At 47.6% G+C, this 22,484-nt stretch overlaps 1 long non-coding RNA gene across 12 annotated transcripts; it reads left to right on the forward strand.

Moving 5' to 3' along the window:
- Positions 1-6,763: 6,763 nt before the first annotated feature.
- On the forward strand, positions 6,764-21,659 carry LOC138423904 (uncharacterized). Of its 12 annotated transcripts, none has more exons than XR_011250503.1 (4): positions 6,764-6,814; positions 7,229-7,520; positions 18,555-18,869; positions 19,445-21,659. It is a non-coding gene; the product is annotated as an uncharacterized lncRNA (long non-coding RNA). The 12 variants fall into 12 exon arrangements; XR_011250511.1 differs by having other exon boundaries at positions 18,729-18,869; XR_011250504.1 differs by lacking the exon at positions 6,764-6,814 and adding an exon at positions 16,538-16,615 and having other exon boundaries at positions 6,839-7,562; positions 18,729-18,869.
- The last annotated feature ends 825 nt before the right edge of the window (positions 21,660-22,484 follow it).

The following is a 22,484-nucleotide window of genomic DNA, read 5'->3' on the forward strand; positions in this document are numbered from 1 at the left end:
CTTATTTCCTGTTTGATACATCTTTTCTTAGCCCTGTAATATCTTCTAGAAGCTTTATTGTTTTACCTTTCACATTGATATCTATAATTCCCCTGGAATTGATTTTTGATGCACCCTATTTCAGACACGTTAAATGTGAAAAACAATATGTACCCAAGAATTGATATAGTTCAGATATTTTTAACTTCCATTTTTAACTGAATACTTTAAAAAATGGATTTTATTTATTTGGCTGCACTGGGTCTTAGTTGTGGCATGCAGGTTGCAGCATTTGGGATCTAGTTCCCTGACCAGGGATGAAACTGGGACCCCTTGTGTTGGGAGTTCAGGATCTCAGCCACTGGACCACTAGGTAAGTCCCTTAACTTAATACTTAACAGGCTTTTTTCTTTACCATTAAATATTCTTCTGAGAAGATCCCCCAGAGGAAGGCATGGCAATCCACTCCAGGGATGAAACTGGGACCCCTTGTGTTGGGAGTTTAGGATCTCAGCCACTGGACCACCAGGTAAGTCCCTTAACTTAATATTTAACAGGCTTTTTTCTTTACCATTAAATATTCTTCTGAGAAGATCCCCCAGAGGAAGACATGGCAATCCACTCCAGTATCTTGCCAGGAGAAACCCATGGACAGAGGAGCCTGGTGGGCTATGGTCATAGGGTTGCAAAAAGTCAGACATGACTGAAGCAACCTAGCACAAATATTCTTCTACAAGACTTTTTAAAGTAAATGCCTAATTGTGTTGAAAAAGAGACAACAGACTCCAAATGAATCCCCTTGTGCTAAACTCCATATCAGCAAGTCAAGACTTAATAACTAACCTATAACACGACACTGAAAAAGAAAATTAGTCATTCAGTCGTGTCCGACTCTTTGTGACCCCGTGGACTGTACCCACCAGGCTCCTCTGTCCATGTGATTCTCCAGGCTAGAATATTGGAGTAGGTTGCCATTTCCTTCTCCAAAACTACAGTCCATGGAATTCTCCACACCAGAATACTGGAGTGGGTAGCCATTGCAGGCTGATTCTTTACCAACTGAGCCAGCAGGGAAGCCCAAGAATGCTGGAGTGGGTAGCCTATCCCTTCTCCAGGGGATCTTCCCAACCCAGGAATTAAACCAGGGTCTCCTGCTTTGCAGGCAGATTCTTTACCAGCTGAGCTACCAGGGGAGCCCCTAACACAACACTGCAAATCAACTATACTTCAATAAAATACAAAAACAAAAAGCCCTAACCTCTTGGCATTTTCAGCCTCTCCCAGGAATGTGATCTTTAATCAGCCAATCTGGAATTACCTGGTCAGCACTAGTAAGGGTTACCGGCCTGATAGTACCAGCCGCCCCTTAAAGGAAGGTGACCTTGCCTGAAACAATCCACTCTCAGCTAGAATAACTTCCTTGCCCTGCCTCCTGCCTATAAAGTCTTCCCTTTTGAGCAGTTGCTCAGAGCTCCTTTGCCAGATGGAGTGCTGCTCAATTCATGAATCATTAAATAAGGACAATTAAATCTTTAAATTTACTTAGTTGAGTTTTGCTTTTTAACCCAGTCATCATATGCCTCTTACTGGAGCAGGGACTCTGGAATCCAGGCAGGCCTAGTTAATATCTTGTCTTCATCTCTTACAACAAGCTCTGTAACCTTTTACAGGTTGTGGGAACTTTAAAGACTCTGGTCTTTAGTTTTCATGAGAGGTGTGCAGATCTTGAACTGAGTTGGTTTCATAGCTGGATCTCAGTTCCTAATTAATAATTGATTGTTTAGAGGAGATCAAACCAGTCAATTCTAAAGGAAATCAACCCTGAATATTTATTGGAAGGGCTGATGCTAAAGCTGAAGCTCCAGTACTTTGGCCACCTGATGCAAAGAGCCAACTCATTGGAAAAGACCTTAATGCTGGGAAAGACTGAAGGCAGGAGGAGAAGGGGATGACAGAGGACGAGATGGTTGGATAGCATTACCAACTCAATGGACATGAGTTTGAACAAACTCTAGGAGATGCTGAAGGACAGGGAAGCCTGGTGTGCTGCAAATCCATGGGGTTGAAAAGAGTTGGACACAACTGAGAGGCTGAACAATAACATGCCAACTGAAAGAGTGACTCCAGAACTGTCTTACTTATTCATTAAAGTCTAAAGTTCTGGGATAGGATATATTCTGTTTTATTTAATGTGACTAAGAACAATAAAACAACATCAAGATGAATGCCCTTTGGTAGGGAAAATTAAAGTCAGGGCTGGCGCCTTGAAGGAGTGGCAGTTGAGCCACTTAATCACATTTCTTTATCAGATTATTTTTTATCTGTAGTGGTTAGGAGAGGATTATTTTTTCTGGTTACCTTTTTTTTTTTCTGGTTACCTTGAGAGAGGCTTACTTACTTTCTCTGTGGCTTACTTTATCATTGCAAAATGGTAGAGTAAAATTTAATACCAAGCTCATGGTGATGTTGTAAGGTCAACCTAAAGGAAGATGAGACAAGTGTTAAGTGATCAGTAATGACCACCATTATTCTCATTGGAAGGACTGATGCTGAAGCTGAAGCTCCAGTACTATGGCCACCTGATGTGAAAAGCTGACTCACTGGAAAAGACCTTGATGCTGGGACAGATTGAGGGCAGGAGAAGGGGGTGACAGAAGATGAGATGGCTGGATAGCATCACCAACTCAATGGACATGAGTTTGAGCAAACTTCAGGAGACAGTGAAAGCCAGGGAAGCCTGGCATACTGCAGTCCATCTGCAACTCTTTGCAGTTCCAAAGAGTTGGATATGACTTAGCGACTGAACACAATAACATTCCCATTCTGTGGGATATAGTCCAGTGAGATTACCTGGTGGCTCAGACAGTAAATGATCTGCCAGCAATGGAGGAGGCCCAGGTTCGGTCCCTAGGTCAGGAAGATCCTATAGAGAAGGAAATGGCAACCCGCTCCAGGATTCTTGCCTGGAGAGTCCCATGGGCAAAGTAGCATGGCAGGCTACAATCCATGGGGTCGCAAAGAGTCAGACATGACTGAGCAAGTAACACTACTACACTACCCAAACTAGGAGGTCCTGTTTCTGTGGAGCTGATGGAGACTGCTGGAACTCATCAGAAGTAAAAGTCATTCAGTCATGTCTGACTCTTTGGGACCCCATGGACAAGACAATCCATGGAATTCTCCAGGCCAGAATACTGGAGTGGATAGCTGTTCCCTTCTCCAGGGGATCTTCCCAACCCAGGGATCAAACCCAGGTCTCCCGCTTTGCAGGCAGATTCTTTACCAGCTGAGCCCAGAAGAAGTGGCTAAAGACAAAATTTCAGTAGGAGTTCCCTGGTGGCCTGGTGGTTGGGATAGTGGGCTTTCACTGCCACGGCCCTGGCTCAATCCTTGGTCTGAGAATTGAGATCCCACAAGTCACAGGGCCAAAAAAATTTTTTTTCTAGACATCAGCTTATCTAGGGAGGTGCTGGTAAATGTTTTGTTTTTTTAATTAATTGATTTGGCTGCATTGGGTCTTAGTTGCAGCACATAGCCTCTGCGTTGCGGTGCATGGACTCTGTAGCTGTGATGTGTGGGCTCTGGTGCGCATGAGCTCAGTAGTTGCAACGGATCATAGGCTTAGTTGCTCCAAGGCGTGTGGGATCTTAGTTCCCCCACCAGGGATCAAACCTGTGTCCCCTGTATTGCAAAGCAGATTCTTAACAACTGGACCACCAGGAAAGTCCCCAGTAAATGTTAACAACCAGCTCTATGGAGGTGGTTGTTATGTTGATTTGTAGCATTTCTGTAGTATAGATACTTCCACCATGGCCAATTTCGAACTATTAACATAACATCACTGAACACAGAGTTGTATAGTATTTCCACGTTAGAGTTTTCCATCAGATAGATACAATACATGTAAATATCCTGAAGAGGAGAAATACTAGTAAAATACCATAAAATAGGAATCAATGAGTTTAGAGTCTTTCAGTATGGTTTATTTCATTGTGAGTTTGTATAACTTAATTTTTGATAGTGCCTATGTTTAATAATTTGCTTACAAAATTCCTGAAAATTTAACAGTTGGCTCTCTTGAGCCTGTATAAGTTGGCTGCAGCCATCACGGAATTGGTGGCCTGTGTGTGGTGCTTAGTGACTCAGTTGTGGCTGACTTTTTGCAACGCTGCTGACTGTAACTTGCCAGGCTCCTCTGTCCCTGGGGATTTCTAGGCAAGAATACTGTTAGTGGGTTGCCTTGTCCTCCTCCAGGGGACCTTCCCCACCCAGGAATTGAATCCAGATCTCCTGCATTGCAGGCTGATGGTGGAGCTAGTGTTAAAGAACCCACCTACCAGTGCAGGCAATATAAGAGACTCAGGTTGAAACCCTGGGTGGGGAAGATCCCTTGGAGGAGGGCATGGCAACCTACTCCAGTATTCTTGCCTGGAGAATCCCACGGACAGAGGAACCTAGTGGGCTATGGTCCATAGGACTGCAAAGAGTCAGACACACTGAAGCGACTTAGCACACTTACCACAAATTAGCCTACGAGCCCTCACTTGAAGCCTGTGTCACGGACAAGTAGCATTTGTGTTGAAGACCTGGCGACTGGACAAGTGCCAAGGGCAGGTTCAATGTACTTCTTAAGGATTAGTGCTTGTTCCTCTGGGACAAGTGTCCCTTCCCCCAGGTCACAGCCCAGAGGTGACCTTTCCTTCCCTGACTCTAAACTGTTTATCATTCGCAGCCACTGGCACCTCCCCCTGCTTCAGGACAGACTGTCTTGGGAATGCCTGGGATGTGCACGTAGGGCATTGTAGCCAACCACTTGCTGAACCCACATCAGGGGCTCACAAGGTCAACTAGATGGCCAGAAGGAGAGCAGCAGGCCTGGGAAGGAGCTTCCAGCTCCTGGGCTCTGAGCCCCATGGTGTCTGTGTTGTTGGGTTAGGAATGCCCTTGGCAAAGAGACCCCATCAGTCTACTGCCTTCATATATTTCAAAACCTGAATCCAAGCTATCCATTTCTCAGCTTAACCTCTTGTCTCCCTATTGCTTCTCTACCCCTGCAAATAACAGAGTCATGATGTTGACAAGTACAGACACTGGGTGCTTATTCTAGAATTATCCCGCTTAAGCCTCATAGCAACCCTATGAAGTGCGTACTATTTTTATTCCAGTGCTGTGAGAAATCCAGGATGTAGAGTGGCGTGCTCATCTGCAAACAATCATAAGGGAAAGAGCCAGTGTCCCAGTGTTTTTCCTTTCTCCCTCAACTGTCTTCCTTCACATGGTAGTCTCAGTTCATATGTGCTTTTTTCTTTCTTTTTTTTTTTTTTTGGCTGAGCCATGTGGCATGTGGGATCTTAGTTCCCCAACCAGGGATCAAACCTGTGCCCCTTGCACTGGAAGCATGGAATCTTAACCACTAGACCTCCCATATATGCTTATTTTTCATTCTTCAACATGTTGTGAGTGTGTTTGGTCTCTAATCATGTCTAAGTCTTTGTGACCTCATGGACTGTAGCCCACCAGGCTTCTCTGTCCATGGGATATCCCAGGCAAGATTACTGAAGAAGGTTGTCATTTCCTCCACCAAGGGAGTTTCCTGACCCAGGGATTGAACCCATGTCTCCTGCATTGGGAGATGGATTCTTGACTGCTGCACCACCTGGGAAGCAACTTCAACGTGTTACTTCCTCCTAAATGTTCTCAGCCTAGAGATAGTGGTGGAAGCCTTGGGTCTGAAAAGATTGCTCAGGAAGACAGTGTGCTGTGATGATGGAGGAGATGCGGGGAGGCGGGAGAGTGGATGAGACCCTGCGGGGCACCAATACCTGAGGGCCCCGAAGGAAGAGGAGACCCCTAGAAGGGCTGTCACAGAAAGTGTGAGATTCCCAAAGGATGAACCAAAGTGGGAAGACTACAGAACAGACAAGAAGTGGAGCGCTGAGGTGTCCCCTGGGTTTAGCCTCCCAGAGACCATCTGTGGGACTTCCCAGGGCTCCAGTGGTTAAGGATCTGCCTTCCAGTCCAGGCGACACAGGTCCAATCCCTGGTCATAGAGCTAAGATGCTAAATGCTGCATGGCAACTAGGCTCCAGTGCCGCAGCTACTGAGCCCACGCGCTGCAACTAGAGAAAAGCTTGTGTGCTGCAACAAAGACGCAGCTCAACCAAAATGAAAAGCTGGAGGCCATCTGTGACCTTGGCAGTGGGCACTCCTGTTTCTCTGCTGGGGGGTATGGCAGCTGCTGCAGGGAAAGCAGGTGATTTCCCAGCTATGGGTTGAGGAAAGGCTGCTGCTGCTGCTGCTAAGTCGCATTCAGTCGTGTCCGACTCTGTGCGACCCCATAGACGGCAGCCCACCAGGCTTCCCCGTCCCTGGGATTCTCCAGGCAAGAACACTGGAGTGGGTTGCCATTTCCTTCTCCAATGCATGAAAGTGAAAAGTGAAAGTGAAGTTGCTCAGTCGTGTCCGACTCTTTGCGACCCCATGGACTGCAGCCTACCAGGCTCCTCCGCCCATGGAATTTTCCAGGCAAGAGTACTGGAGTGAGTTGCCATTGCCTTCTCCGTGAGGAAAGGCTAGGAGTTAGCAAAGTGGGTCAGCCAGTGTAGACCTCTCTTTCAGGGAAAAGGAATCAGAAGGGAGAGCCGAGGTGGAAGGAGGGCTCTGGGAATTTGGGTTTTAAGACAGTTAGACGTGACTTAGCCACTGAACAACAACAACAATAATGTGGATTGAACCTGGCCCCTCAGCCGTAGAGTTCAGAGTCCTAACTAATGGACCGCCAGAGAGTTCCCAACCTTTGGTAAATTTAAACGCTCAGCAGAAGGAGCTGGCAGAGGTGAGGCTGAATATGCCAGTGAGAGAGAAGGGTAAAGGCAAGAGGTGGCTGAGGCCCCAGACCCTGAGGGGTCTGAGCCCCCGACAGCAGACGGCAGAGAGTCTCCCCCTTCTTTCCTGGGGAGGAGGTGGCTGCCTGATGGCGTCTATTTCCTCTGACAAGTGGGAGGCAGAAAGTGAGGGGATGAATAGTTGGGAACACGCAGGAGACTGGTGACAACCAGTTGGTCAGTGGGAGTTAACAAGAGATGAGCTGAAGTCAGAAGTAACACGTGTGTGGGGTGGGGTCAGGCACAGTCCTCACAGGAGTTTCTGCCCAACATCACAGACGGGAGTCTGTGCATGCTGTGTGTCTGCAGTCCTTAAGCTCAATGCGTTCATTCTCCATCAACTTTCTTACTGCTTTGGCCACCAGGAGGTGACAGTCTGTCTGGATACTAAGGACAGCTCACCGTGGCTCCCAGTAACGGCTTGAGGGTGTCTCTGGATTTGTTTCCACCATGGAAGGTTACAAGGGGAAGCCAGGTGTCTGCAGCTTGGAAATGGGTTCTCATCAGACATGGAATCAGCCGGCATCTTGTTCTTGGAGTCCCAGCCTCGAGGAATGTGAGAAGTACAAGTTACCTGTTTCAGCCGCCTGTCTGGGGTGATTTGTTACAGCAGCCTGAGCTGACTGGGGCAGCGCGCACAGTAACTCCGTGAAGAAGGTAATCGTCTTGCCCAGAACAGAGCAGGACTTTGAACCGCAGGTTAGTTTTCCACTGTGTCGTGGGATGGACCACAAGGTGTTGTGGTCTCCCCAAGTCTCCCCTCACTTAATTAAATAGAAAATATGTCTTTGGAACCTGCCTCCCTGAATTCAGCATAGATAGAGAAATTTATTGGAAGCATTGGCTCTTTTCCTTTGAACCAGATTTACCTCTTCAGTCATTTAAAAAATTGTATTACTACTTATTTTTATTTATCTGGCTGCACTGGGTCTTAGTTGGGGCATGCAGGATTTTTAGCTGTGGCATGTGGGATCTAGTTCCCTGACCAGGGGTTTAACCCAGACCCCCTGCATTGGGAGCACAGAGTCTTAGCCACCAGACCACCAGGAAAGTCCTTCTTCAATCATTTAGACCTGAACTTCATTAGGAGGTAATTAGGTTTTCTCCCCAATTTAATTGGTGGTGGTTATACAGAAGGCCCAGTGGAAAAGTTGTGTGATCACTTAGCCAGGGCCGCCAAGGGCGAGGCAGCAGGAGGGTTAAAACCTGCACGCTGAATATATGCTCAAGCTGGTGAGAGGAGGAGTCAGTGATAGACCTTAGGATTAGCTTTGCCAAAATATCTTAGAAGAGAAAGAGATTAAAGATTCTACGGAAGTATAGATTTTTCAGTCTCCTCACTAAATAGAGAGTGGTGTGGCTGCTGATTGAGAACGTTTATGTCTGTTTGGGGGAGTCAGGGCAGGGGTGTCCAGAAGGAGACGCACAGAGAGCCGCCTTTGGAGTTTGGACATCCCTCATTCTCCCCCACCTCCACTCCCACTATGCCCCCCACCTCAACCTTGAATCCTGGGTACAGTGAGCAGGGCAGTTACCCAGATTCCTGGGCAAGGTTTCCTCTTGGCATCCAGACCGAAAGAGATCAGGGAGGCCACGAGTGTTGAAATAGCCTGGCAGGAGGAATGCTGATTCTGTCTTCCTGCCAGTGGCAGGCACAGGATGTACCAAATACAGCCTGGTCCTTTGCTCTGGGTACAGATGAGTCTAGATTCTGAGGGGCGTGGAGCTTACACAGTTGGGTTGGCCGAGAAGGGGATCCTTTCTGAGAAAATAATACAAAATTAGGGAGACCCTTGGAAGGGGACTGTGTGAGTGAGGGATGCTGAAGTGTAAGCTTCAGAGAGGGTTATGCGTGGAGAAGAAAGTGAAATAGGATGAGGAGATAGAGCTTACGGAAGGGAGGCTACTCTAGACTGGAGTAGTCAGGGGAGGCTGACGTCCGAGCTACAAACCAAACAACAAGGAGCCGGCCATGAGGCCACCGGTGTGAAGAACATTCTGAGCAGAAGGAACAGTCAGTGCAAAGTCCCTGGGGCTGGATCAGGCTTGGAATGGCAGGACCGTGAGAAGATGAGTGTGCCTGGAGTTTGGTGAGCCAGGGGAGAGGGCTGGGTGGTGAGTTCAGGGGACGGGGCAGGGGCTGATTCCTCTTGGGCCTTCAAGACTTGGTACTGCTACTGCTGCTGCTGCTAAGTCGCTTCAGTCGTGTCCGACTCTGTGCAACCCCATAGACAGCAGCCCACCAGGCTCCCCTGTCCCTGGGATTCTCCAGGCAAGAACACTGGAGTGGGTTGCCATTTCCTTCTCCAATACATGAAAGTGAAAAGTGAAAGTGAAGTTGCTCAGTCGTGTCCGGCTCTTAGGGACCCCATGGACTACAGCCCACCAGGCTCCTCCATCCATGGGATGTTCCAGACTTGGTAAGGACTCTGTTATTCCAGGATCTGCGGGAGGCTATTGAAAACTTTTAAGTGAGACTAAATATAAAATCAACATTATAGGGACTGCCCTGGTGGTCCAGTGGTTAAGACTTCAATGCATGGGGCAAGGGTTCAATCCCTGGTCCAGAAACTACAATCCCCCATGCCCCAAGGTGCAGCCAAAAAATAAATAAATTAAGGAAACTTTATAAACCCAATTCCAGTCCCACGTACTTAGGTATGAAATATATATATATATATTTTTTTTTTTTCAAAGAGCTTCATAGTGGTGTTTCCTGATGGCTCTGACAGTAAAGAATCCACCTGTACTGCAGGAGACCTGAGTTCGATCCCTTGGTTGGAAAGATCACCTGGAGGAGGGTATGACAACCCCACTCCAGTATTCTTGCCTGGAGAATCCCATGGCCAGAGGAGCCTGGCGGGCTACAGTCCATGGGGTCACAAATGGTCAGACATGGCTGAAAGACCATTTTAAAAAATGGCTTGCAGAAAATTCCAGAAAGAGGATGGCCAGTGGGGTTGGGGGTGTGTCGGCAGGACCTGGTCCTTCTAGGTCTGATGGTCAGAGGGGCAGCCCCCAGAACAGGCCCCAGGAACAGAGGAGTGGTTCCTCCTATCTCCTACCATGTCTCTTTCCCTGTTACTGTCGCTCATGCTCACTCCACGGGGCTCTTGGGGAGCAAAAGGGCTGATCTGTGTCTGCCCTGCTGGACGTCACAGTCTGGACAGCTTCTGAAGCCCTGGGTTTGAACCTGCGGAATAGAGACAACCTCAGAGTGCCCTTGTATGTGTGCATGCAAAGTCGCTTCAGTTATGTCTGACTCTGTGCAACCTTATGGACTGTAGTAACCCTCCAGGCTCCTCTGTCCATGGAATTTTCCAGGCAAGAATACTGGAGTGGGTTACCATGCCCTCCTCCATGGGATCTTTCCAACTCAGTGATAGAACCCACATCTCTTATATCTCCTGCTTTGGCAGGCAGATTCTTTACCAGAAGCACCACCTGGGAAGCCCCAAGGTCCCCTCAGCAACCCCTGAGGACTCGAGGAGTGAGCATCCTTGTTTCCAGAATATCTGACAGCCACCACCTTTGGGTAGAAGGGAAGGACGCCCTCTGAACAACTGGCTGCGATCTGGCTGGAACATGTGTTCTGGCCATGACCCCTCAACCTCCAGAAGGCCAGTCTCCATAGGAACCTCTGAAACATGCTGCCTAGGGGAAAAGGAAGCAGGAATTGCGTTGTTGCAGGCGGCTAATGAATAGATCTGCCCTGTGGCGAGGAGGGAGGAAAGGCGGAGTGGGCAGAGAATCTTCAAGTCAGGGAAGGAGGTGGGCAAGGGGAGCGGACCATCAGCGGATGCGGTGTTTCCCCGGGAGCCTTGGCCTCTCCGCCAGGTTCCTCCTTTCCCCCACTGAATCCCCAGGGACTCAGGACCTCCCTGGACAAGGCCGGGACAACATTACTGGACATCCTGGAATCTAAGACAAGAAACCAGTCAACATGGTAGTCTAGCGATTTGGGACTTGGGAATGGGAAGACCCAGGAGCTGGTCTTGGTGAAGATTGAAGAGCTGGTCTTCCAGTGGGGTCTGCTGCTGGAAAGGATTTGGGTTTTAACACTGAGTTTGAGACAGCAAACAAAGGGCTTCCTAAAAAGAAATTTTTTTTTTGTAGTGTGTATTTATTTGGCTGTGCCAGGTCTTAGTGATGACATTCAAGATCTTTAGTTGCAACATGTGGGAGCTATTACTATTTCCATGACCAAGGCTCTAACCCCTGGCACCCTGCATTGGAAGCTCAGAGACTTAGCCACTGGACCACCAGGGAAGTCCCCCAAAGGGCTTGGGGCCAAGTTACAGTGGTTCTTATGGGGCCTGGAGGAAAGTGTTTGTCTACACTTCAAGTAATGAGACAAAGCAGTGGGGGCGGGGGGTGGGGGTGGGGGTCGGTGGGGGGGACAGAGCTGGGTGCTGGGAGGGGAGGGGGAAGTTAAACTGTTAAAAAACAGAGAGAGAAATAAACACCTTGAGAAACTTGAGAAGCTGGTTAACTAGTCATGGAATCCCCTCAGGCCTGCCTAAGAGGGAACAATAGTTGAGGATTTCCGCCCCCTCAAAAAAACAAAACAAAACACCAACCAACCAACCAGCAAACAAAAAAACAATGGAGAGACCCTGGAAACAGCGCTCGTGGCTGGACCCTTTACCGCAGCAAAGATGGCAGTCCACAGTGAGGCCCTGCCCCCAGTCAACAGAAAATCAAGGCAGACAAAGCCTATCTCTAGAGCAGTATAGCAGCAGCCCTTGCGTTAAGCTCTCAGTGGGCGAGACCGACAGGTTGAAAAGGCTCTGAGGCAGGCAACCTGGGTGGACCCCAGGAAGACAGGATTGTAAACAAGTAGAGGAAACCTCGGGCTTCCCAGGTGGCTCAGGGGTGAATAACTTGCCTGCCATTACAGGAGACAGGTTTGATCCCTGGGTTGGGAAGATCCCTTGGAGGAGGGCATGGCAATCCACTCCAGTGTTCTCGTGTGGAGAATCCCATGGACAGAGCAACCTGGTGGGCTACAGTCCGTGGGGGTCACAGTCAGTGACTAAACACACACATGCACACACACGCACACACACACACACACACACAGGTCCAGTTCCCTTTCTTGATTAAGACAAAGCTCTTCCTGGGATGGGGTGGGGCAGTTGGGCAACAAAGGGCCAGAAGGTGGCAGTGTCTACTCAGGGAGGGGTGGTGGGCCCTGACCACAGGCAGAGTCACCCAGGCGTGCAGCCCCTTATGGCCCCTTGCGCTGATCCCAGCTCCCCAGGCCTGGCCGGCAGATGGTCTGCCCACGAGGTAAATTCAGGCAAGGACCAAGTGCCCAGGCTGTGAGCTGTGTGCCAGCTGGGATGGCCCAGGCCCTTGAGATCTAAATAGAATCTCCTGTCACTTCCATCACAGGAAGTAGAACCCCTAGCATCTTCCTCACTGTTTCCCAGGTTCAAGGGTTCAAGATGCCTTGTGTTCCAGGCACCCGATGGCCACAGTCCAGCACCACTGCCCTCCCAGGCCCCTTCCTCCCACTTCTCCATCCTCTCTCTTTCCTCTGCTGTCCACCCATCCTGGACTCAGAGTCAGGGAAGAAGAACAAGAAAATGACAAATGTGGGTGAGGATGTGGAGTAATTGGAACATTTCCCCCCTCTTTGGTGCACTGAGCTTATTGCAGAAAGTGAAGAGGAGCTAAAAAGCCTCGATGAAAGTGAAAGAGGAGAGCGAAAAAGTTGACTTAAAGCTCAACATTCAGAAAACGAAGATCATGGCATCTGGTCCCATCACTTCATGGCAAATAGATGGGGAAACAGTAGAAACAGTGTCAGACTTTATTTTGGGGGGCTCCAAAATCACAGCAGATGGTGACTGCAGCCATGAAATTAAAAGACGCTTACTCCTTGGAAGAAAAGTTATGACCAACCTAGATAGTATATTCAAAAGCAGAGACATTACTTTGCCGACTAAAGTCCGTCTAGTCAAGGCTATGGTTTTTCCTGTGGTCATGTATGGATGTGAGAATTGGACTGTGAAGAAGGCTGAGCGCCGAAGAATTGATGCTTTTGAACTGTGGTGTTGGAAAAGACTCTTGAGAGTCCCTTGAACTGCAAGGAGATCCAACCAGTCCATTCTGAAGGAGATCAACCCTGGGATTTCTTTGGAAGGAATGATGCTGAAGCTGAAACTCCAGTACTTTGGCCACCTCATGAGAAGAGTTGACTCACTGGAAAAGACTCTGATGCTGGGAGGGATTGGGGGCAGGAGGAGAAGGGGACGACCCAGGATGAGATGGCTGGATGGCATCACGGACTCCATGGACGTGAGTCTGAGTGAACTCTGGGAGATGGTGATGGACAGGGAGGCCTGGCGTGCTGCGATTCATGGGGTCGCAAAGAGTCGGACACGACTGAGCGACTGAACTGAACTGAACTTGGTGCACTGTGTGGCTTGAGGGATCTTAGTTGAATCAGAGATTGAATGTGGGCCACAGCAGTGAAAGCGCCGAGTCCTAACCGCTGGACAACCAGGGAATTCCCATAACTTTTGTGTTTTATTGAGGTATTGCTACTGCTACTGCTAAGTCACTTCAGTCGTGTCCAACTCTGTGCGACCCATAGACGGCACCCCATGAGGCTCCCTTGTCCCTGGGATTCTCCAGGCAAGAACACTGGAGCGGGTTGCCATTTCCTACTCCAATGCATGAAAGTGAAAAGTGAAAGTGAAGTCGCTCAGTCGTGTCCGACTCCTAGTGACACCATAGACTGCGGCCCACCAGGCTCCTCCATCCATGGGATTTTCCAGGCAAGAGTGCTGGAGCGGGGTGCCGTTGCCTTCTCCGATTGAGGCATTACTTGCTGTAAAAATATTATATAAGCTTCAGGGGTCCAACATAGTGATTCACAATTTTTTAAAATAAATTTTATTTATTATTTTTGGCAGTGCCGGGTCTTCGTTGCTGTGAGGGGTGTTCTCTAGTTTCAGCGAGTGGGCGCTACTCACTAGTTGCGCTGGGAGACTTCTCGTCGCAGTAGCCCCTCTTATTGCAGAGCACGGCTCCAGAGCATTAGGCTTCCGCGGTTGCGGCACACGGCCTCGGTGTGAGCAGGCTCAGTACTCATGGCACGCCGGCTTAGATTCTCTGTGTCATGTGGGACCTTCCCAGGTTGAACCTGTGTCTTCTGCAGTGGCAGGAGGGTTCTTTACCCCTCAGCCACCAGGGAAGGCCATGATTCACAATTTTTAAAGGTTGTATTCCACTTACAGTTATTTCAAAATTTTGACTGTATTCCATTTCCTACAATATATTCTTGCAGCTCATTTATTTTATACGCAGAAGTTTGTGCTCTTAATTCTCTGCCCCTATCTTTTCCCTCCCCTGTCTCCTCTTCCCATAGTTAACCTACTGATTATTCTCTGTATCTATGAGTCTGTTTCTTTTTGTTATATTCACTAGTTTATTTATTAGATTACACGTATAAATGATATCGTCTGACTTATTTCACCTAGCAGAATACCCTACAGGTGCAACCATGTTGTTGCAACTGGCAGATTCTCTTTCCTTTTTATTATGTTGTTGTTGTTTTATCCTGCCTCTTCTTTATCCATTCATCTGTTGATGGACGCCTGGGTTGCTTCTATATCTCGGCAATTATAAACAATGCTGCCGTGAACGTTATGGTGTGTGTGCTTTTTCAGATTAGTGTTCTAATTTTGGGGGAGGTATACCTAGGAGTGGGACTGCTGGGTCGTTTGGCAGTTCTGGTTTTAGTTTTCTGAGAAACCTCAGTGTTGTTTTCTGCAGTGACTACACTAATTTATATGCCCACCACTGGTGTATGAGGATTCCCTTTTCCCCACATCCTCACCGTTTATTTGTCTTTTTGATGATAACCATTCTGACAGATGTTTGGTGATATCTCATTGTGGCCTTAATGTGCATTTCTCTGATGATTAATGATGTTGGGCATCTTTTCATGTGCCTATTGGCCATCTGTAAGTCTTCTTTGGAAAAATGTCTATTCAGATATTCCACCCATATTTCAATGGGGTTGTTTGGGAGTTTTTTTATGCTGAGGTGTATGAGCTCTTTATGTACATTTGATATTAACTCTTACTGGTTATATCATTTGCAAATGTTTTCTCCCATTTAGTAGGTTGTCTTTTCAGAAATCGGAACTTTTAACACACTGTTGGTGAGAATGTAAAATGATACAGCTGTTGCAAGAAGGGGGACCCCCTCCAGGGCCCGGAAGCGGGCTCTTGTCTAACACTCGGAAATGAGTTGTCCGAAGAGACACATGTGCTGACACAGTAAGAGATTTTATTGGGAAGGGGCGCCCGGGCAGAAAGCAGTGGGGTAAGGAAACCCAGGAGGACTGCTTTGCAACGTGGCTCACAATCTCGGGTTTTATGTTGATGGGATTCGTTTCCAGGTTGTCTTTAGCCAATCATTCTGACTCAGAGTCCTTCCTGGTGGCACACACATCGCTCAGCCAAGATGGATGCCAGCGAGAAGGATTCAGGGAGGTGGTCGGACACGTGGTGTCTCCTTTTGACCTTTCCTGAACTCTTCCGCTTGCTGGTGGCTCATTAGTTCCATGTTCCTTACCAGGACCTCCTGTCGTAAAACAGCTCATGCAAATGGTCACCAGGGTGCCTGGCCAGGGTGGGCGGTTTCAGGCAGTGTGCTTCCCCTAACACAGCCACTGTAGACAATAGCATACCAGTCCTCGAAAATTAAAAGTAGAATTACCATAGGATGCAGCAATTCCACTTCTAGGTGGATACCTAAAAGAACTGAAAGCAGGGTTTCAAAGAGCAATTTGTGTACCCATGTTGATAGCAGCATCAATCATAGCAGCCTAAAGACGGAAGCAGCGCAAGTGCTTACTAATGGGTGAGCGGATGAACAAAATGAGGTTATACTGGGGAAGGACCGGGAAACGTGGCGTGCTGCAGTTTGTGAGGTCGCAAAGAGTCGCACACAACTTAGTGACTGAACAACAACAACAATACAATGGAATGTTATTCAGCCTTGAAAAGGAAGACTATTCTGACACATGCTGCACCATGGATTAACCTTGAGGACAGTATGCTAAGTGAAATAAGCCTAACATAACACAGTATGTTTCCGCTTCTATGAGGCACTGAGAATGGTCACATAGATAGAAAATAGAATGGTGGTTGCCAGAGGCTGGAGGAATGGAAAGTTATTGTTTAATTGGTACAGAATTTTGTTTGGGGAAGATGAATTCTGAAGATGGAATGGGGTGATGGCTCTAAACAAGGAGGATGTACCCCTAGAAATGGTTAAAAACATAAATTTTATGTTACGCGTATTATGCGGGTTGCCATTTCCTCCTCCGGGGGAATCTTCCTGATCCAGGGACTGAACCCACATCTCCTGCATCTACTTGAGGACCCATCAGGGAAGCCGTGTGTATTTCACCTCACTTGTTTTAAAGAAGGTCCTTGTTCCTGCCACTGGGGATTCCTCACCGGACACATACCTCCCAGGCTGAGGCTCCTGCTATTTTGTCCTGGCGCCTTATCATTCTTCTGATCTTCTCCCCTGTCTTCTCTTCTCTTATGGGGGGTCCCTTTCCCCCAAGTTCCTGTTAAGACCCCAGTAAAGCTGTTCAGTTCCTCCAGTGTTTAACCATGTCCCTGGCACCTCCCTTTCCTCAGCCGAAGTGACTGATCCAGATACTCACCGGAAGTATAACAGTTCTCACGCTGCTAAAGGCCATGGCAACGTGGCATCTGGTAGGTACTTGGGCCCCTGAAGAATTGAGTTGTCCAAGTCCACAGTTGAGATGCCATCTTCTCTCCACCAGCTGCCAGGCTGAGGATAGACCTGGGGGCCCCAGGAGTGAATTTGTCAGAGAAAAGGCCTCTCTGGGCATCCTTTTGGCAGCTTGCAAATAGGCCCTGCTGGCAACGTTCCATCTGTCTGAGCATCGAGGATCAAGCCTCAGAAGCGCAGGCCCTGGGCATAAAGCAGAGAATGAGGAGTCCCCAAGCCCAGGCCAGGTGGACTCCGTGTGGGACGAAGTGACTGGGGACCGGAACCACAGGAGTGACAGGAGGTGTTGGAGGACTGGACATCAAGAAAGTCTGCACCTGTGTGTGTGTGTGTGTGTGTGCCTATGTGTGCAGACATCCCTGGAGAGGTCTTGCGGGTGGGAAAGATTAAAGGAAAAATGGGGAAGCTCTCCCCGTGGATGATTACAACAAATCCCCACAGGGAAACAGACAGTGCCTCCCAGGCATAGATCTCCAAAGCAAAGGCAGGAGAGGGCCCCTGAGAAGTCTTCAGAACAAAAACTGCCGCTTGATAAGTGCTTACCAAGTGCCAAGCGCTAAACACTACTGTGCTTAGTCACTAGTCATGTCCCACTCTTTGCAACCCCATGGACCATAGCCCATCAGGCTCCTGTGTCCATGGGGATTCTCCAGGCAAGAATACTGGAGTGGGTTGCCATGCCCTCCTCCAAGGGATCTTTCCAACCCAGGGATTGAACCCAGGTCTCCCACAGTGCAGGCGGATTCTTTACTGTCTGATAGTAGCTTCAACTACTCCTGCTACATGCCAGGTTGGCTGTGTTCTAAGCCAGCTAATAAACTTGCAGTGCCCGCCAATTAGGTGATTTAAAATAGTCTAGTAGCTGCATGTTATTTTATTTATTGTTTAAGAAATACAAACAGGGGACTTCCCTGGTGGTCCAGTGGTTGGGACGCTACATTTCCACTTCAGGGGACTCAAATTCGATCCCTGGTCAGGGAAGTAAGATCCCTAACCCTAACCCCTCAAAAAAAAAAATGGTCTCTGGGAACTTTGCTGGTGGTTCATTGCATTGGTTAAACTCCGAGCTTCCAATGCAAGGGTCACAGGTTCAATTCCTGTTCAGGGAACTAGGATCCCACATGCTGTTTGGCATGACCAAAAAAAATTTTAGGTAGGAAGAAATACAAACAGACATGTATGTTAATACAAGCATGCATGAAGAAGAAAAGTGAAAGTGTTAGTTGCTCAATCGTGTTCAAATCTTTGTGACCCCATGGACTGTAGCCCACGAGGCTCCTCTGTCCATGGGATTCTCTAGGCAAGAATACTGGAGTGAGTAGCCATTCCCTTCTCCAAGTAATAAACATGTATACCTAATGAATATATGGGAGATATCCAGGGGAAAATTAGTAACTGTTCGGTATTATTAAAAGTTTTTTTTTAAGTGAAAGTAACTCTAAAATATATTCTATTTAACCTAAAAGATGTAAAATATTAATTATCTGTGAGATATTTTGCTTTCTCTTTTTCTTATTAAGTCTTCAAAATCCAACGTGAATTTATACTTAGGGCACACCTCAGTCTGTAGGAGCCACATTTTCAAGTGCTCCATGGATGCAGGTAGCTGATGGTTACTCTACTGGACAGAATAGTTTAGATATATTAATATTAATTCTCAATATAAGCACTTTAGCCACATGTTTTGTTATCCTCATTTCACAGAGGGCAGAGGTTCTTTGTCCAAGGCCACCCGGGAGGAAGGTAGCTAAGTCAGGATCTGAGCCACCAAGCTCAGCAAGTGTGGGATGGGGACCTGGTCTCCTATAATAAACATTCTGGGCTGTCACCACTGTGGGTCTCATCTCCCTTAGGATGTAAAGTAAAAGGCTGTCTGCCCTTATTCCCTCTGCTTTACAGAGCAGAACAGAGGATGGTGGTTTAGTCGCTAAATCGTGTCCGACTCTCGCGACCCCCTGGACTGTCGCCCGCCTGGCTCCTCTGTCCAGACAAGAGTGCTGGAGTGGATTGCCGTTTCCTTCTCCAGGGGATCTCCCCAACCCAGGAACTGAACCCGAGTCTCCTGCATTGCAGGTGGATTCTTTACTGACTGTGTCACCAAGGAAGCCCAGAACCGAGCATAAGAGAGGCTAAAGGGTCTTGCCCCGTAGGTGGTCCCAGTGTGATCTGAACCTACGTGGAGTGAACACTCGGGAGACATCATCTCACACTGCAGTGAGTGTCAAGGAAGGAAAGAGTGTGGCTACTTGCATCCCACCCTGAAGGTTAAATCTGCTTTGAAAAGTTCAATGGAGGGACTAGTGGTCCAGTGTTTAATATGCTGCCCTTCCATTGAGGGGGGCACAGGTTCGATTCTTGGACAGGGAACTAAGATCCCATGTGCTGCTTGGCCCCCACTCCCCACCCCAAAATAAAAGTTCAAAGGAAAAATGACCCCATGGCTCAAAGTAGGAGTGAGAAAGCTCTTTAGACCATTTTCTACACCATCATTTTAGATGGCTGCCTGAAAGTCATTCAAACAATGCACCATCATCTATTTCAGCAGCCCCTAGTTGAGAACAATTTTTCACAAATATGAATAGCTCTGTGATGAACATTCTTATACTTTCCCGTTTGCTAACAAGGCAAAAAGATTTTAATCTCCACTACTTTGTTCATTGTCTGGCATTCAGGATGTATAGGAGGGAGTCCAGTGAACTCAGCAAGCCTCACATGTCCCCGTGCAGAGAAGAATCCCTGAATTTGGCCACTTACCTCTATGTTCATAATTTCACTTTCTCATCACACAGGCTCGTTTCACCTGTGTCCAACACTTGATTCCACCTAGCTTCCTGCTCTCTGATGTGCTTCTGCTCAAGAGGAAACATTTCTGGGCTACAAGGTCAGCCCAGGATGCCCTCGCTACAGTGGGCATGCTCAGTTGCTCAGTTGTGTTTAACTCTTTGCAACCCCGTGGACTGTGGCCCACCAGGCTCCTCTGTCCATGGAATTTCCCATGCAAGAATACTGGAATGGGTTGCCAGTTCCTCCTCCAGGAAACATTCCTAACCCAGGGATGGAACCCATGTCTCCTGTGACTTCTGCATTAGCGGAGGGATTCTTTACCACTAGCTCCACCTGTGAAGCCCCTCTCCTAGGGCACGTTATGCAAAACAGATACGTCTTCACGTCCTCCATTCCACCTTCCTCTCCGGAGAATCAGGATAGACCTCCATGGAGCCTTTGCCTCCTGTTTCGTGGAAATGTTTGTTCCGGTTCCTGGCTCCTTCCCAGTTTCCATCTGACTGCCCTTTTACCCTTCAGTCAGGTTTTATCTCTTACTCGGTGGGCACTTTGTTTGCTGACAAGATCGCAACTGAAACAGTGCCATTAATTGCCTTTCTATGTTTTTAACTAGAAAGGAAGTTCAATTAGGGTACATGAATATTGGAAGGGGAAGACACAACCCCTGCCCCATTTATGCCTAGGCATCTTTCTCTTACTTTTGCTCAATTTCTGAAAGGGTCTGGGGCCCACTCAACCCTAAATATTCATTGGAAGAACTGATGCTGAAGCTGAAGCTGCAATACTTTGGCCACCTGATAGAAAGAATCAACTCACTGGAAAAGACCCTGAAGCTGGGAAAGACTGAAGGCAGGAGGAGAAGGGCAGAAGGGCACGACAAGATGAGATGGTTGGATGGCATCACTGACTCGATGGATGTGAATCTCAGCAAACCCTGGGAGATGGTGAAGGACAGGGCAGCCTGGCATGCTGCAGTCCATGGGGTCGCAAAGAGTCGGACATAACTTAGTGACTGAACAACAATAATAACGGGGACCCACCGGAAAATCAGAGCTCTGCCTGGAGAATGTGGTGGGCTTGAGTGATCCCCAGGTTGGACCTTGCACTGTCTGCTCTTTTGAAGACTTTTTCAAAAGATCCACCCTTCTCTTTGTTCCTCCCTTTCTCTTCCCTGCCCCAGGGGCAGGCTTTCTACTCAGCACATTCATCAGGAAGAGACCTGCCTTTAAGTCTCTGAATACTCTCCAGTGACTGTGTAGGTGGACGCCAGTGGCAGCTTGTAGTAAAGATGCCTCAGCTCAGCTCCGCTGGATCCTCTGCTTGCCCCACCGGCTGAGGCTCAGATTTCAGCCAGGAAAGCAAAAAGTTACAGATTACTTCCTAACCCCATGCCTTTCTCATTACCAGCAGTAACCTCCACTGTGAACGTCTGAAATGCCAAGAACTTGTATTGATTGCCTTCTCCCTCCTTTTAATGACAGGGTATATTCATCTGTTAGTGTTACTGTAACAAATACCAGAGACTGGGTGGTTCAACAACAGAAATTTATTTTCTTATGCTTCTGAAGCTTAGAAGTCCAAGATCAAGGTGCTGGCTCCTTCTGAGGCTTCCGTCGGCAGATGGCCATCTTCTTCAGTGCTACCCACTTGTCATAGCAAACACCCTCTTCCAACAACACAAGAGACGACTCTACACATGGACGTCACCAGATGGTCAGTACTGATGAAGGAGGAAACAGACAGAGCTGGACTCCATCTTAGGCCAGGCTGCGAACATTAGGCTACACAGACGGTCACCCTCCCAATGGACTCTGAACTTCGTGCCCGGTGTCTATAGAAATGGCATACCAATGGAAAACCAGACCCCCTGATAAAAGAGCCTCAGGACTTGTACTTGGACTCTCCGTTGCCTAAAAGAATATGCTAATTATCTCTGTAACAGAACAAAGTCGTAAATTCCATTATGTTTATCGGGATATGACCATAGGCCTATTGATAAATATCTACTGTTTCTCTAGTCTTGTGACACACGAATCATGGGTTAACTTTGATTGTATCTCTCTTTTACCTGTCCAGACTAGTTTCAAGGAATTTGGGGAGATGGGTTTGAGCAAGTGCTCTTCAGGTATATAAGGTTTTTCACAAAAACTGGTCGGAGTTCTTGGCTAAGAGGAGACTCTGCCTTGGGCCCACTGGTGTAATAAACTGCACTCCACTATCTGCATCGTCCTTCTGAGTGAGTTTGTTTCCCAGAACGCGTGGCTACAACACTGAAATCAGACTGATTATATTCTTTGCAGCCAAAGACAGAGAAGTTCTATACAGTTATCAGAAACAAGACTGGGAGCTGACTATGGCTCAGCTTATGAACTCCTTATTATAAAATTCAGACTTAAATTAAAGAAAGTAGGGAAAATCACTAGGCTATTCAGGTATGACCGAAGTCAAATCCCTTATGCGTATACAGTGGAAGTGACAAATAGATTCAAGGCATTAGATTTGATAGACAGAGTGCCTGAAGAACTATGGACAGAGGTTCGTAACATTGTACAGGAAGCAGTGATCAAAATCATCCCCAAGAAAAAGAAATGCAAAAGGTAAGATGATTGACTGAGAAGGCCTTACAAATAGCTGAGAAAAGAAGAGAAGCAAAAGGCAAAGGAGTAAAGGAAAGCTATACCCATCCGAATGCAGAGTTCCAAAGAGTAGCAAGTAGAGATAAGAAAGCCTTCCTAAGTGAACAATGCAAAGAAAGAGAAGAAAACAATAGAATGGGAAAGACTAGAGATCTCTTCAAGATACCAAGAATACCAAGGAAACCAAGAATACCAAGGAAACATTTCATGCAAAGATAGGCACAATAAAGGACAGAAACAGTATGGACCTAACGGAAGCAGAAGATATTAAGAAGAGGTGGCAGTAATACACAGAAGAACTATACAAAAAAGATCTTAATGACCCAGGTAACCATGATGGTGTGATCACTCACCTAGAGCCAGACATCCTGGAGTGTGAAGTCAAGTCGGCCTTAAGAAGCATCACTAT

The sequence above is a fragment of the Ovis canadensis genome, chromosome 18, assembly GCF_042477335.2.
Source record: "Ovis canadensis isolate MfBH-ARS-UI-01 breed Bighorn chromosome 18, ARS-UI_OviCan_v2, whole genome shotgun sequence".
Taxonomy (NCBI): Eukaryota; Metazoa; Chordata; class Mammalia; order Artiodactyla; family Bovidae; genus Ovis; species Ovis canadensis.